This window comes from Anomalospiza imberbis, chromosome 4 (genome assembly GCF_031753505.1).
Source record: "Anomalospiza imberbis isolate Cuckoo-Finch-1a 21T00152 chromosome 4, ASM3175350v1, whole genome shotgun sequence".
NCBI lineage: Eukaryota > Metazoa > Chordata > Aves > Passeriformes > Viduidae > Anomalospiza > Anomalospiza imberbis.
In genome coordinates this window covers 59,438,676-59,451,276 of record NC_089684.1, presented here as the reverse complement: position 1 = coordinate 59,451,276, position 12,601 = coordinate 59,438,676, and the positions used below count along the sequence as shown (strand labels likewise).

The window sequence follows — 12,601 nt, the reverse complement described above, 5'->3', positions numbered from 1 at the left end:
TACAGGTACAAATACAGTTTTCTGGACTGCTGCTGTTAAGATCTGATTATTATGATTATTAAAGAGATGCCTCTACCCATATTAAGGTGCAAACTACACCATAGGCTGAAGTCAATAGTACAGATTTTAGTTAAGTAAATATAAGGTAAAGAGAGATAGATGGAAATAGATTAAGGGGGGATTAAGTAGAAAGATACCATCACCCATGGACCCAGACAGTGTCTCATTGGTCTTCTGTTCTTCTTAGTGGTGAAGATGATGAGGTCACTCAAAACTTCTCCCCACTTATACATTTTAGCAAACAAAGGAATGAATTCTCATTGGGTACACAGTTCTCTTATTCTACTGGTTAAATGATTCCCTTGTTTCCAATGCTAATTAGTCCCATGCTCAGTCTTCCTCTTCTTTTGAGTCAGTGGGCCATGTCCTCTCCCTGCTGGATTCAAGCAGAGCTGATTTCAGCACAGTTGCTGAGTTGGCTTTCTTTGTGTATTCTTTAAGTTCATTATCAGTGTTCCCCCAGCTTGTTTACCTCTTCCTAATTTGAGGTAATCACACAATAATACCACCTCTATCTCATCTCAAGTTCCAGTCAGGTAGCTCAACTTAATGACCAAAAATTCAGGAATTCACTGAGATGTATTGAGAATGGGGTGTGTTTGGTGGTCACAGATGAGCAGCTGCTTCTTTATACAGTTTGTCATAGTGCTCAAAATCCTTTCGTGATCTTAACACGGTTTGAGGCAATTATAACCTTTTCATTCTTACAGCTGCTTCCTGACCACTTAGTAGAGCAAACCCTGGGAAATGGGTTTTGAGCATCAGCTGTGCTTGGGAGCCTGTGAAATTGGTCATAGAGCAACTAAAATGTTATAGTGCTTCTAGAGCCAACATGGGTCCAGAGGCACTGTGTGCCTGCACTGCCCTGAGCAGAAGCTCTGGTGTTAATAAGGCCTGTGGACTCATGCCAGCAACTACCCAACATGACACCTCTGGACCTGAAATTATTAAAAAAAGGATGGCAAGAAAGCTGCATGGTGCCACACAGTCAGCAAGAAGCTGTAGGAGTTCATTAGCTCTCATCAAGGTCTGACTGGGCTTATTAACTGCAGCTCAGCACCGCATTTCTTCAGTTCCTGGTGTGTGGGCTGTAGGTACAAGAAATCCTCTGCAATCTGAAAGTTCAGTGGTTATTTTAATAAGAGAAAAATCTTATTTTTGCAAGATCCTGAGATATTTCAGACTTAAAATCACACTATATTGTATGAGGCGTTCCCAAATTACTTCTAGCTGAGCTGGTATGTCTTCATAGCCTAATCTTTTTGCTAATCCCTACAGTGATACCTCTGCTCCAGCAATGTTAACCCAGCCTCTCAGTTAGTGAAGTTTGTAAGACTCCACATGATGCCTTATTTCCCCAGGTGCTTGGCTGGTGCCTAAACAAAACATGTGAAGATACCATGATCACTAACAAAACTGTGAGAGGTTCACCATGCTGAAGAGGTGTAAGGCCCAAATGCACTCGTACAGGCATTTTAACTGTAAATGTGGCTACAGCTTCACTGTGAAAAATAGAAGCACCAAAAAAGCAGAGGTGACAATCAAATCTTCAGTTACAATCTGTTGGTGACAAGACATTGGGAACACATCAGGTCCACAGAAGATTTAGAAAAACAAAACAGGAAGTACCATTTCCAATAGGTCTCTTTGGAGTACTGTTAATCATTTGGAAAATGAAACTGGGATTTAGACAAGAGTTGTGAAAAGTGCTTATACTGGAAATATGAGCCACAAAAGTGGCTAGAGCAAAACAAAAAGAGGAGTTTTAGATTATAAAAGAAAAGGTTCAAGACAGTATTAAGTACAGATGTTTGGATATACCTCTCAACTACAAAGTAATTTACAATAACAAGACTGAACTTGAGCAGGCTGAAAAATGTCATGTGACAATTTTACTGAAAGAATTGTTTCTGCACAGTAGAACACAATAAAACTGATTCTGCCAGGCCCAATTCAATGCTGTTATGTGCCCTCAAGGCACCATTTATACTCCAATAAAGGGAATTTGTGCATTGAAAATTATTATGCCCTTAAATCACAAAAATCCCCTGCATTTTGTACTTGCAAAGCTCCAAAATGTCTAATTCAAGACTCATCCACAGAAAGTTTAGCAGTTTGTATTTTTCCCTCATCCCAAACATGTATTGCTGGGTTGGGATTTTTTTATTTAGGATCTTTAAGAAAGAAAGACCTTTGAGGTAATGAGAGATCATTTATCAAAACAAAAGAAGAGTCTTTAATGGGTTACTCTTTAGCTCTATTTTTAATGTACTGGCCCATTCCAGATCAGTCAACTTCTTCATCAGCTTAAAAAGAAATTTCAAATAGGGCAAATCCCAGATTCTGCCAAAACTCCATTTGTTTGTTTATTTTTTCTTATTTTGACTTGCCAAGGGTTTGTGTTTGACTTGTTACCACGAATCAAACTATTCCTCTTTCAACAATGGGCTCTCTGGGAATGGTGTGGGAAAGATAATCCCATTACACGGCTCTGAAGTTCCCACTCAGTGGTGACCCGGGACAGGCAGCTTATCAGGCACTTACCAGAGCTGTCAGCTGGTCAGCTCAAATAGGATATTCTTCTTTGTGAAGTGAAGCAGGCCAGCAGGAGCAGTCCTAGGGGGTTGTTTGCTTGTTTTAAGTAAATACAACAACAGGAAACTTCTACATCCTTGACCTGAAAGTCATGTTCTGTAAACAGAAGGCATTACTGGTAAAACACAGAATGGTGCAATTAACACACTGGTCAGATGTGTGAATTAATTTATAATCCACAGATGAGAGGAGTCTCCCCAAGACACTGTGTCGTGTGCCATTTCCTGTGACTCTCTCTCTTTCCTTTAGTTCAGACTATCCAAGTTCTTTCCTAGGCGTCTCTTAACAGAATAGTTTTCCTTTAAGGAAAGTTGTTTTAAGATTCAATGATGCCTTCATAATTTTGCTCCTAGTGGTGGGCATCTTGTGATATCTCTGGCCACATGGCCCAGGTCTCCTGATTATATTGAAGGAAAGATAAATACCTGGAGAATGAGTTCTCTGTTTTTGTTAAGGTGGAAGCAGTGGCAGTGCTGCCTGAGGACGGGGCCTTGTTTCGCAGTAATGAAGTGAGAATTTGCTGGGGCGAGACAAGTTTATCCATAGAAGCATTAAAAAATGCATGGGAAAACATGTAAGACTATCTTGGTTTTGGGGAGAACAAGATTAATACAGAAGAGAAAAATGTGATATTTTTTAGTATAACTGTGCCTTTGATTTATGAAGCCATCTCTGCATGAAGAGGAGGCTGCATCTGGAAAACTACTGCTTTCCAGAAGCCCAACACTGCAGACTGAAATAGAATAGTGTGCCAGATTGAGCCTAACTCTGGTTTTATTAGCGTTGGTGTCTTAACTGATTGTCCTAATTGTTCAATTAAAGCAAAATATTATCTGGTTGTGGCTAGAAAATACCACACTGTATCAGAACTCAGAAAAATTTGGATTCTGGCAATGGTGCAGCTTGTGGAAATCTTTTTTGTGTGCAGTTCTTGCCATTATTTCCCTGATATTCTCAGTATTTCTTTTTTACCTCAATGTAAGTATAGTGCTTGTATTCAGGAGACATAAACCAAACTGTGCTCATGAGAATTTTGAATGGCCCAGTGATGACAGCCTAACCAGAAAGTATAGTGGTTTAAAGTGTTATTTAGAGAATGGCCCTCTTAAATTCTTCTGTAAGAGCCAATGAATTATTTATTTCTTTTTTAATCTCCTTTATTTTAAGCAATTATACTCCAGAGCAGCTCCCATTCCCTAATGTACTTCTCAAGATGAGCCAATCTTGAAAGCTACGAGGTGTCATCATTTCCCAGTGCCAATGATGACACTGAGGAAGCTCATTGACTCCACAGACCAAGGACTCTACATGGAATTGTCCTTCAGCTATAGTCTGATATTTGTTTGTTTTAATCAATGGCATGGCATTACATGATTCTGCCTTTATGAGGGTTTTTTCTGGTTTTTTGTTTGTTTTATTTTGTGTCATTTTGTTGTTGTTGTGTACTCAATATTTAGACCACATAGCATAAAAGGCTAACAAAATGAAGCTGTTTTAAGAGCATTGGGGTGTGCCCCCTAATACTTGCTAACAGAAATAAGGATGCTGAACTGGATAAATATGATCTGTGTTTTAGTTCTGCAATTTTTTTTTTAATTGTCTGTTACTTCATTGCCCAAGGTCAGTCTTGTCAGGCAAGTGGACCAACAGTTCTCTAGAGTAACATAAAACCATTAAGTTGCTCTTTGATCTTGCACCTTCTTTAGAACCTTTTAATCAATTAACCATGAAGCTACTCAGCTTGTCTTATTTCCTGCACATAAAAACTACTCTGGTCGAGCTGACACATTACTACATTATAGATCAAAGATTGAAGGAAATCTCACATCCAGCCAGGATAATTATGTGGAATTTTTTCTGAATCCATTATATATATTTTCATGTCTCGAATGGATGAAAAACAGCATTTAGATCTAGAATGAATTAAAGGATTCATGTGTATTTTAAAAATTGGTTAAATGGGTTTGTGCATGATTGACCTTACACAAGGTGTGGATAGATTTCGTGGCAATGTTACTGAGCCTCAAATGTCCATCTGTCCTTTGAAAGTGATCACTATTGATAATAATAGGAACATGACCCGTTGTAACATAAGCACTGATCTCTTGCTTAGGATACCTTTAAATAAAAAAGATATTTTAAATTTAATATGTTACATATTGAAATCCTTGTAGCTCAGGAGTAAAATTTTGATAACAGAAAGAATTGTAGGTTTAAATTTGTGTAGGGCCACACTTCTGTGATTTTATTTGTATTCATAAAATGCTTTTTTATCAAGAATCAGAGATAGCTTCAATATTATGTTTTTAAATATTTGTGATTATTTATACTTTTATTTTCTAGTTATATGGCAATGAAGGTGTGTCGAGATAAATATTCCATTCCTTCTGGCCAAATACTGGAATACACAAACAACTTCAATCAGCTCTTCATTTGAGCTTCTCCCTTAAGTGGGACAGAGTGTTACCCACACCGGTCCAGAGGAGCAAAGCATCTGCTCATTCAGACTTTGCTTAAGGCATATTTTGCACAGCTGTTTCTTGTGGGACTGGTTTGTTCCCCTTCTGCTTGCTGATGTCAAAAGTAAAGATGGCCTGGCCCAGATAAGAGTGTCACCTGGTGCAGGTGCAGTGGTAACAGGTAGAAATACCAAGAGCCAGCATGATTTCTGAACAAAAATATGACCCAGTGAAGATTAATTTTTGAAAGAATCCATGTTATGAAATAAAGATGTAGGCTATTCTTCACAAATATCAACTTATTCCCTGAATTAGACTTAGAAGCAGGTAGGAAATAGGAACTCTTAGAGCTTCTGTAACTCACATTCTTTTCACTGCTGAGTTTAAGCCACACTCTCTTTGCAAATCCCTATTGATTTTTCTGAATGTCACACTTCCTTTAGCTAAACAGATCCCTGCTGATATTTGTCTTCTTCCTTTTAAGCGGAATTAAAAGTGAATGAACAAGGTTGTGGATAGCATGGAAAGTGCTCTTTGATTGATGTACTTCTTGTCTTCTGTACAAAGATGAGTGCATTCAGCTCTTGGTACTAAGGAGGAAATATTTTCCTCAATCTCCTTCTATATAAATCCCTCGTTAAAGTCTAAATGGAAATTTAGCAGAAAAGGAAGGATATTTGTGAAGCTTACTTTTACATTTACCACTGCAGTATCTTTTCCATGCTGGATCCAGGATACAGTGGGATGCTTTCCTTCTGGGACTTGAACAGACACAAAAATCCAAAAGGAGCCAGTAGGCACTTACACTTAATTTTGAGCATAAAGCAGGCCAAACTTTAGGTTGTTTGTTTTGTTTCTACCTCCAGCTATAAATCATCCCAGATTCATCAAACTGTTTGCAAAGCTAATCCAAGCTGGACCAAGTTACAGACTGGACCAAGATGTAGGTTTATAGTAATGCCTGAAAACAGGAAAGACTTACATCAGAAAGGAAAAACTATCTGGCTTCATTACATGTGGCTTCAAGTTTCATTACAAAAGGTTTTACATGGCTTTGATCCTCTAATTTGGCTAAAAAACTGGAAAAAGAAAGAAAAAAGGAAGAAGTGATCTCCATGTGCACACAGCTATTTCAGCGCATGCATGCGACTAAATTAGATATGCTCTACCCCAGTGAACTACAGTGTACTCCACACAGACATGCTGCATTTAAATGCACTGAGTGCAAAGTCAAGATAGATTAGGTCAAACCTCCTTGCTGCCAGCTACCTTGAATTCTTAATCATACCTGCTGCTCAGGGGAACCAAAAAGCCTGAATAAGTTCCTATCCTGAAAAACAAGCAAAAAAAGTATGCACTTTCTACCCTTATATATCTGTGTATATACATACAAGCACTCTAAAGATTTTACAAGAATCTGTTTTCCATAAGTCTTTCTTATGGAGCCACAATTAAGTGAGTCTTTAAGAGAGAGTACTAAAGAAATTACTTCAAGAAATGACTTCACTAGAAGCAGTTTTACTACAATAGTACTCTCTTAATTTTTTTTTTTTTTTTTTTTTTACAGACCTCCTGTCTCATTTTTGTGTGCTGTTGCTGAAGAGGAATTGCCAATTCTCTTTGTTCCCCTGGAGCTTGGAGAGCAGCACTGAAGAGCAACCTCCTTTCCCACAGATCCTCAGCAGCAGTTAAATGGTGCAGCAGGGCAGAGCTGAGCAAGAGGGGCACAAATGTTTTCCCAAAGTTACACAAGTGATTGCTCCTTTAGCCGATAGGCTGCAGGACAGACTACAGTTCCACACTCATGTTTGGTGCACTGAAAACTCCTTTTCCTGTAGCAGAGAGGAGTTGCAGTGGCTTCAGGCCAGATAAGTTGGGTTTACAGCTGCTTTGCTTCACTGAAACAGCATGAAGCTGCTTGAAGCAACAGTGAATCTGGCCCTAGATGTCTTAAATCTTTAATATTTTCTTCTGTCTCATCTAATACAGTTGTTTTCCTGAATTTCACAAGCCTGTTAATTACCATATGAAATTCAAACGAACTGTGATCACTTCTGCTAAAATAACTCATTCCCAAACAGTTCTTTCATGTCCGCATGAAGTAGGATGACTTGTGTAGCTGGTTGCTATTTTCTGGGATGTAAGTGTCCTTTCTACAAAAGTTTGAAAATACATGTTTGTATTTGTTGCACACAAGCAATAGCAGCAGTTAATTCCCTTGTGAATTCACTGCCTAAAGTTTGATAATATTCCTTGTTAGCATTATTTCCCAGGCATGCATGCCTTACCTATTATTTGAATGCTTATTCTTTGTTCTCTTAGTAAAAAACCCAAACAAGCCAGGCAAACTGGGGCATATTTTCTGCTTGTAGTGTTTACATGTGATTGCTGAGCAGGTTTTCCGCGAGTTCTAGGTCTCTTTACCCTTCCTTTCAATTAACCTGGTTACAGTTGCTTTTCGGAATGAACACAGAGAGGCATCATTCTCCATGCCATGCACAGACTGGGAGTTCTATTACTTAAATGTTTTGACAGCCACTGTTCCCACTGATTTGTACTAGCACTTTGCCACAACAGTTTAATAAATAAGGCTTGATTTTTGAATACTCAAATGTTAATTAGTTGGAGAGCGTTCTTTCCATCACCAGAGTGGGGTTTTACCCTGACTAGACACCCCAAGTTATCTTAGGAAAGGCACAAGCAGGAAGGTGATTGCTGTACTTTCTGCAAATGGGAAGGAAGATGTGTCATCTGGGAAGGCTGTGGGAATGGCAGGCACAGTCAGGCCTGGAGTCAGGTGGGTGGGAAAGGAGAAGCAAGCAGTGTCTGGAGTGCCTGGAGCAGGAGAGAAAGCATGAATGCCAAGGGCTGGTCGGTGGTTTGTGATAATGAATGATGAGCACTGTTTTGATCACTTGGGACTTAAACCATTTGCTTCTCACATTTAAGCTTCGGTTTTTTGTTGACTTTTTTTTTTTTCTAATTTAGAAAGGAGTATGTGCTGTGACACATGATCTTGCTTGTGGATATTCTGTGTAGATCTATGTGTCTTCTGTGGTCATCTTTATTTACTATTGACAATATCTCATGTTTTTACCTTTCCTCTACAAAATAAGCATAAAACTACAAAAATGGGTGAACCATTAGGGAAGGAGATCCAGTGGAAAACAAAACAAAACAAAACAAAACAAAAAAACCAACCAAACAAACAAACAAAAAAAAACACCAAAAAAAAAAACACCCAAAAAACCCAACAAAAAAAAAAAAAAACCACAAAAAAAAGGAAAGAGAAGAGAGAACAGGCAAATCTCAGACTCTTTAAACTGGCTATTCCCAAACATCAAGCAACTTCTAAAGCATAGGTCAGAAGGTACTCCTCTTTATTGCTGTTACCATAGCAGAAACACATAAATGTGATTAAATAAACACAGCTAATCAGAAGCAAAAGAAAAAAAAACCCAACCAAGTTTGCAGTAAAACCAGCTCAATTTGACCTAGTCTCAAAGGACTTTGAAAAAAAACATACTATACTTCTAAAGATGTTCTGTGAGAGATTTTAGGCACAGCTGTAGGAAAAAGAGAGTATCCTTTTCCTCTCTCTGGAAGCATTAAATCTGTTCTGGAAATTAAACAAAGTTGACAAAGTTTCATAGAAACAACAGATTGAAGACTAGAATGTTAAAAACGATGAGAAAGAATAAAAATGTCCTGAAGAAAGGCTACTGGATAATTTTAAGGAACTTTAATGTCAGAATAAGCAACCCAGGCACATTAATCCTATCTTTACTTGTCTCTTGTGATATGGAAAGTATCCTAAAGAGAATTTTTAAAAAAGTATCACTAGTAGCAGTCAAAACCAGATAACAATTCCCCTGGTGTAAGTCTAAAAATCCACAAAATGAGTAAGTTTATATCACTCTATGGCTGTCAGATTGTTTCAGAGGAGCTAGTTTAACATTTTTCTGAATTATAAAGGCCATTATAATGTTTTATCTCTATATCTGGATGTATAACCTTCTCTAAAGCAGGTTTTCTGATCCCTCTACAAATGTTAATGCATATCTAAAACAGGAACAAAAAAAGCAAGTCTCAATTTCCTGTATGTAGTATAAGGAAGTGATTGAGAACACTGAGGCTTTTCCCTCTAATCTAGAATGAAATAAAAGGATGGAGTTGTAAAGACCAGAAAACACTACTAAGATCAGCATTCTGAAATGATGTTATGGATCTGGGAGGCAGTTTTAAAGCCTGTTCCCATGGCTGAGCAAAATTCCTGCAGCATGGGTGTCATGCTGTAGAGCTGGAGTGTATTTGCTGAGACTGTGGACAGCCAGAAGTCTTGCTGTTCAGTGAGATGACTGTTCTTTCTCAGTTTGAGAAATGACGTGCAGCTCTGACAGAATACTTCTTCTTTGCCGGCCATCACCCCTGCGGACACTGGCCAGAACAGCAGCAGCAGGAACATACCCTCCAACTCTGATTTAATCACATGGAGCCCAGGAGACTAGTGAATGGAGCTGTTAACTCTCTGTTTAGTTTGCTTTTCCCATCTGTGTTTCATTAAACTGAGAGCAAGATTTATTCACTTTTTTTAACATCAAAATCCATTGGTGTCCAAGATGATGGTTGATGTTAAGGTATACATACGTAGTTTAACCTGGCTGAGGGCCAAAGAGGCCTATGATTTCCAGCCTAGACAATTTATTTACAGAAGGACACTAAATCCCTTTATTCTAAAATATTTTAGAAAGGATGAGCATGACTTCCCACTCTCCCAGGAACACAATACATTGGGAATACAGTGAAAGAGCGGGCTCTCCAGGCATGCAGGCAAACACTTCAGTTTTAACGTACTCCTGACAGCCCCTACGTAGTCACAACTACCAATGATATTCTGATTTCTACTCCAGGAATCTTAAATAGATTGGAGGTACCAGCTCTGTCTATAGATACTTCTAAAAACCAAGAATCCTGAATGGCTCAGCTGGTGTACTGCACTTCATGGGAACTGAAATTATGTGCCAGGCTCTCCACGGTAAGGTGGGATGGCTGAAGCACAGACACTTGCATGCCTAATGAGCTACTGCAGGAATAACATTTGCTTCCAAAGGAGAAGAAAGGAACCAAAAGATGGGATTCTGAATTGCTTTGGAAAGATACACTTTTGATCAAATAACAGGGTTAGCTCAAGACAGAAAAATCAAGTATGTGTTTGCCAGAACTGTAAAGGGGTTTTCAAAACATCTGAGTTTCAAGCAGCAACAGATAAAGCCCCCAAAAAGAGCTTCAATACAAACAGCTCCCAAGACCTGACAGTTTTCCATAACTTCTGGGCATTTTCTTAAGAGGGAACTCCTTTCTGTAACATTCTCTCTCTCTCATGTCTTAGTCATCACCTTAGTCACCACATCTTAAGTCACCCTCTCATCAAAATTAACATGGTGGCAATCCACTTACTCTAGTGCCTTGCTCCCATCCCTGCAAGTACTCTATGGATTATTAGGCCTGCCAGACTTTTTGTCATTTCCAAAACCTCTTCATGTTCCTCTTTCCAAGCAAATGCCCTCATAACATCATGTAGGTGTTATATTGTGGCACCTAAACAGAGCATCCTCATATTACTATGATTCTTGTAATACTAAGGCTCTGAAGAAGACAAAATTGTTACTACAATAGATCTTATAAAATGAACTCAAAGCTCGTTCATAGCCTACCATTGGTTTGCTTAGAACAGTGTTTTTATTCCTCAAATATCCATTTGCCCCAGAAAAGTTAACACAGACTGCAGAATCTGGTTCTGCAGAATGTGTGATAGCTGCTGTTCTGAATTGTTCTACTTTCAGTGTTAACAAAAAAGCAATGTCTTTAGTTAGCTTTATTCAAGAATGGTCTTTTTTCATGCTCTTTCACAATTTTGTCATCTGTTAGATGACAGTAAGAGCTGTGTGTGAACCAGTACAAATTAAGCAGTATTCATGTGTTTTCTCTTTTTAACAGCTTTTAAGAACACTGGCAGAAAATGATGGAATCTCCAAGTTTTATTTTTCTTAGTTTCTAATGAAAGAAGAATTCTAATTGTATGCTGTGCTGAACTGAAGTGAGAACTTGGCCACGATACTGAGCCAAATCCTTCAGATCCAATGCATTTCATGGATTTTATTCAATATATTAAAAGCAGACTGTATGAGAGTGATTCCTAGAGGAGGTAGCAGACACTAGAAAAACCTAATCCCTAAGCTGTGTGTTAAAAGCTGCATGACTTATGTTTTTAAATGAACACCTGTGTCTGGAGTGTTCTGCAGAGAACTAAATTCTCCACTGTGGTAGTGATACCTAAAGTGACAGTTCCTTCAGATACTCATTTCCCTTTCAGGGAACACAGGGAGAAGGCAGCCTATTACAGCAGTATCATGTATTAGAAAGGCGTTAGGATGACCCATCCCATTGAGGGAGTTATCTCTTGTCATGCACAGTGGCACTTTGTGATGCTTCAAGATGCATGAGGTGTTGAGAAAGGGGGCTAAGGAAAGCTGAATCACCATTGATGTAGGTGCCTTGTTTTTCTTCAGAGGGCAGGTGACAAAGCTGGGTTTGGGGTGTTGGGTGGGCCTTCCTTCCTTCCTTCCTTCCTTCCTTCCTTCCTTCCTTCCTTCCTTCCTTCCTTCCTTCCTTCCTTCCTTCCTTCCTTCCTTCCTTCCTTCCTTCCTTCCTTCCTTCCTTCCTTCCTTCCTTCCTTCCTTCCTTCCTTCCTTCCTTCCTTCCTTCCTTCCTTCCTTCCTTCCTTCCTTCCTTCCTTCCTTCCTTCCTTCCTTCCTTCCTTCCTTCCTTCCTCCCTCCCTCCCTCCCTCCCTCCCTCCCTCCCTCCCTCCCTCCCTCCCTCCCTCCCTCCCTCCCTCCCTTCCTCCCTCCCTCCCTCCCTCCCTCCCTCCCTCCCTCCCTCCCTCCCTCCCTCCCTCCCTCCCTTCCTTCCTTCCTTCCTTCCTTCCTTCCTTCCTTCCTTCCTTCCTTCCTTCCTTCCTTCCTTCCTTCCTTCCTTCCTTCCTTCCTTCCTTCCTTCCTTCCTTCCTTCCTTCCTTCCTTCCTTCCTTCCTTCCTTCCTTCCTTCCTTCCTTCCTTCCTTCCTTCCTTCCTTCCTTCCTTCCTTCCTTCCTTCCTTCCTTCCTTCCTTCCTTCCTTCCTTCCTTCCTTCCTTCCTTCCTTCCTTCTTTCCTTCCTCTATTCTATTCTAATTTTTCTAGTTCTGCTTGGAGGCCACAAAAGGCCCCTCTCTTGACGACCTCAAGATCACCAGTAGCTGCCATTATTTCTTGAATACCATTGCAAAGTTCATCTTTCTCTGTCAAGATGAGGACAGAAAGCAATCCAGCTCCAGATACAGGGACTTTGATCTCCCAGAGATCTTTCTATACCCAAGAATATTGTTTAAGGACTGTTAGGCAAAAACATCTTCTGTTTCCTCAAAGCTACCCCTATTTACAGCAGATTTT

General features: G+C 39.5%; 1 long non-coding RNA gene across 1 annotated transcript; it reads left to right on the top strand.

The window, feature by feature from the left end:
• The first annotated feature begins 196 nt into the window (after positions 1–196).
• LOC137473460 (uncharacterized) lies at positions 197–2,079 on the top strand. The gene is made up of 2 exons (XR_010998818.1): positions 197–1,087; positions 1,226–2,079. It is a non-coding gene; the product is annotated as an uncharacterized lncRNA (long non-coding RNA).
• The last annotated feature ends 10,522 nt before the right edge of the window (positions 2,080–12,601 follow it).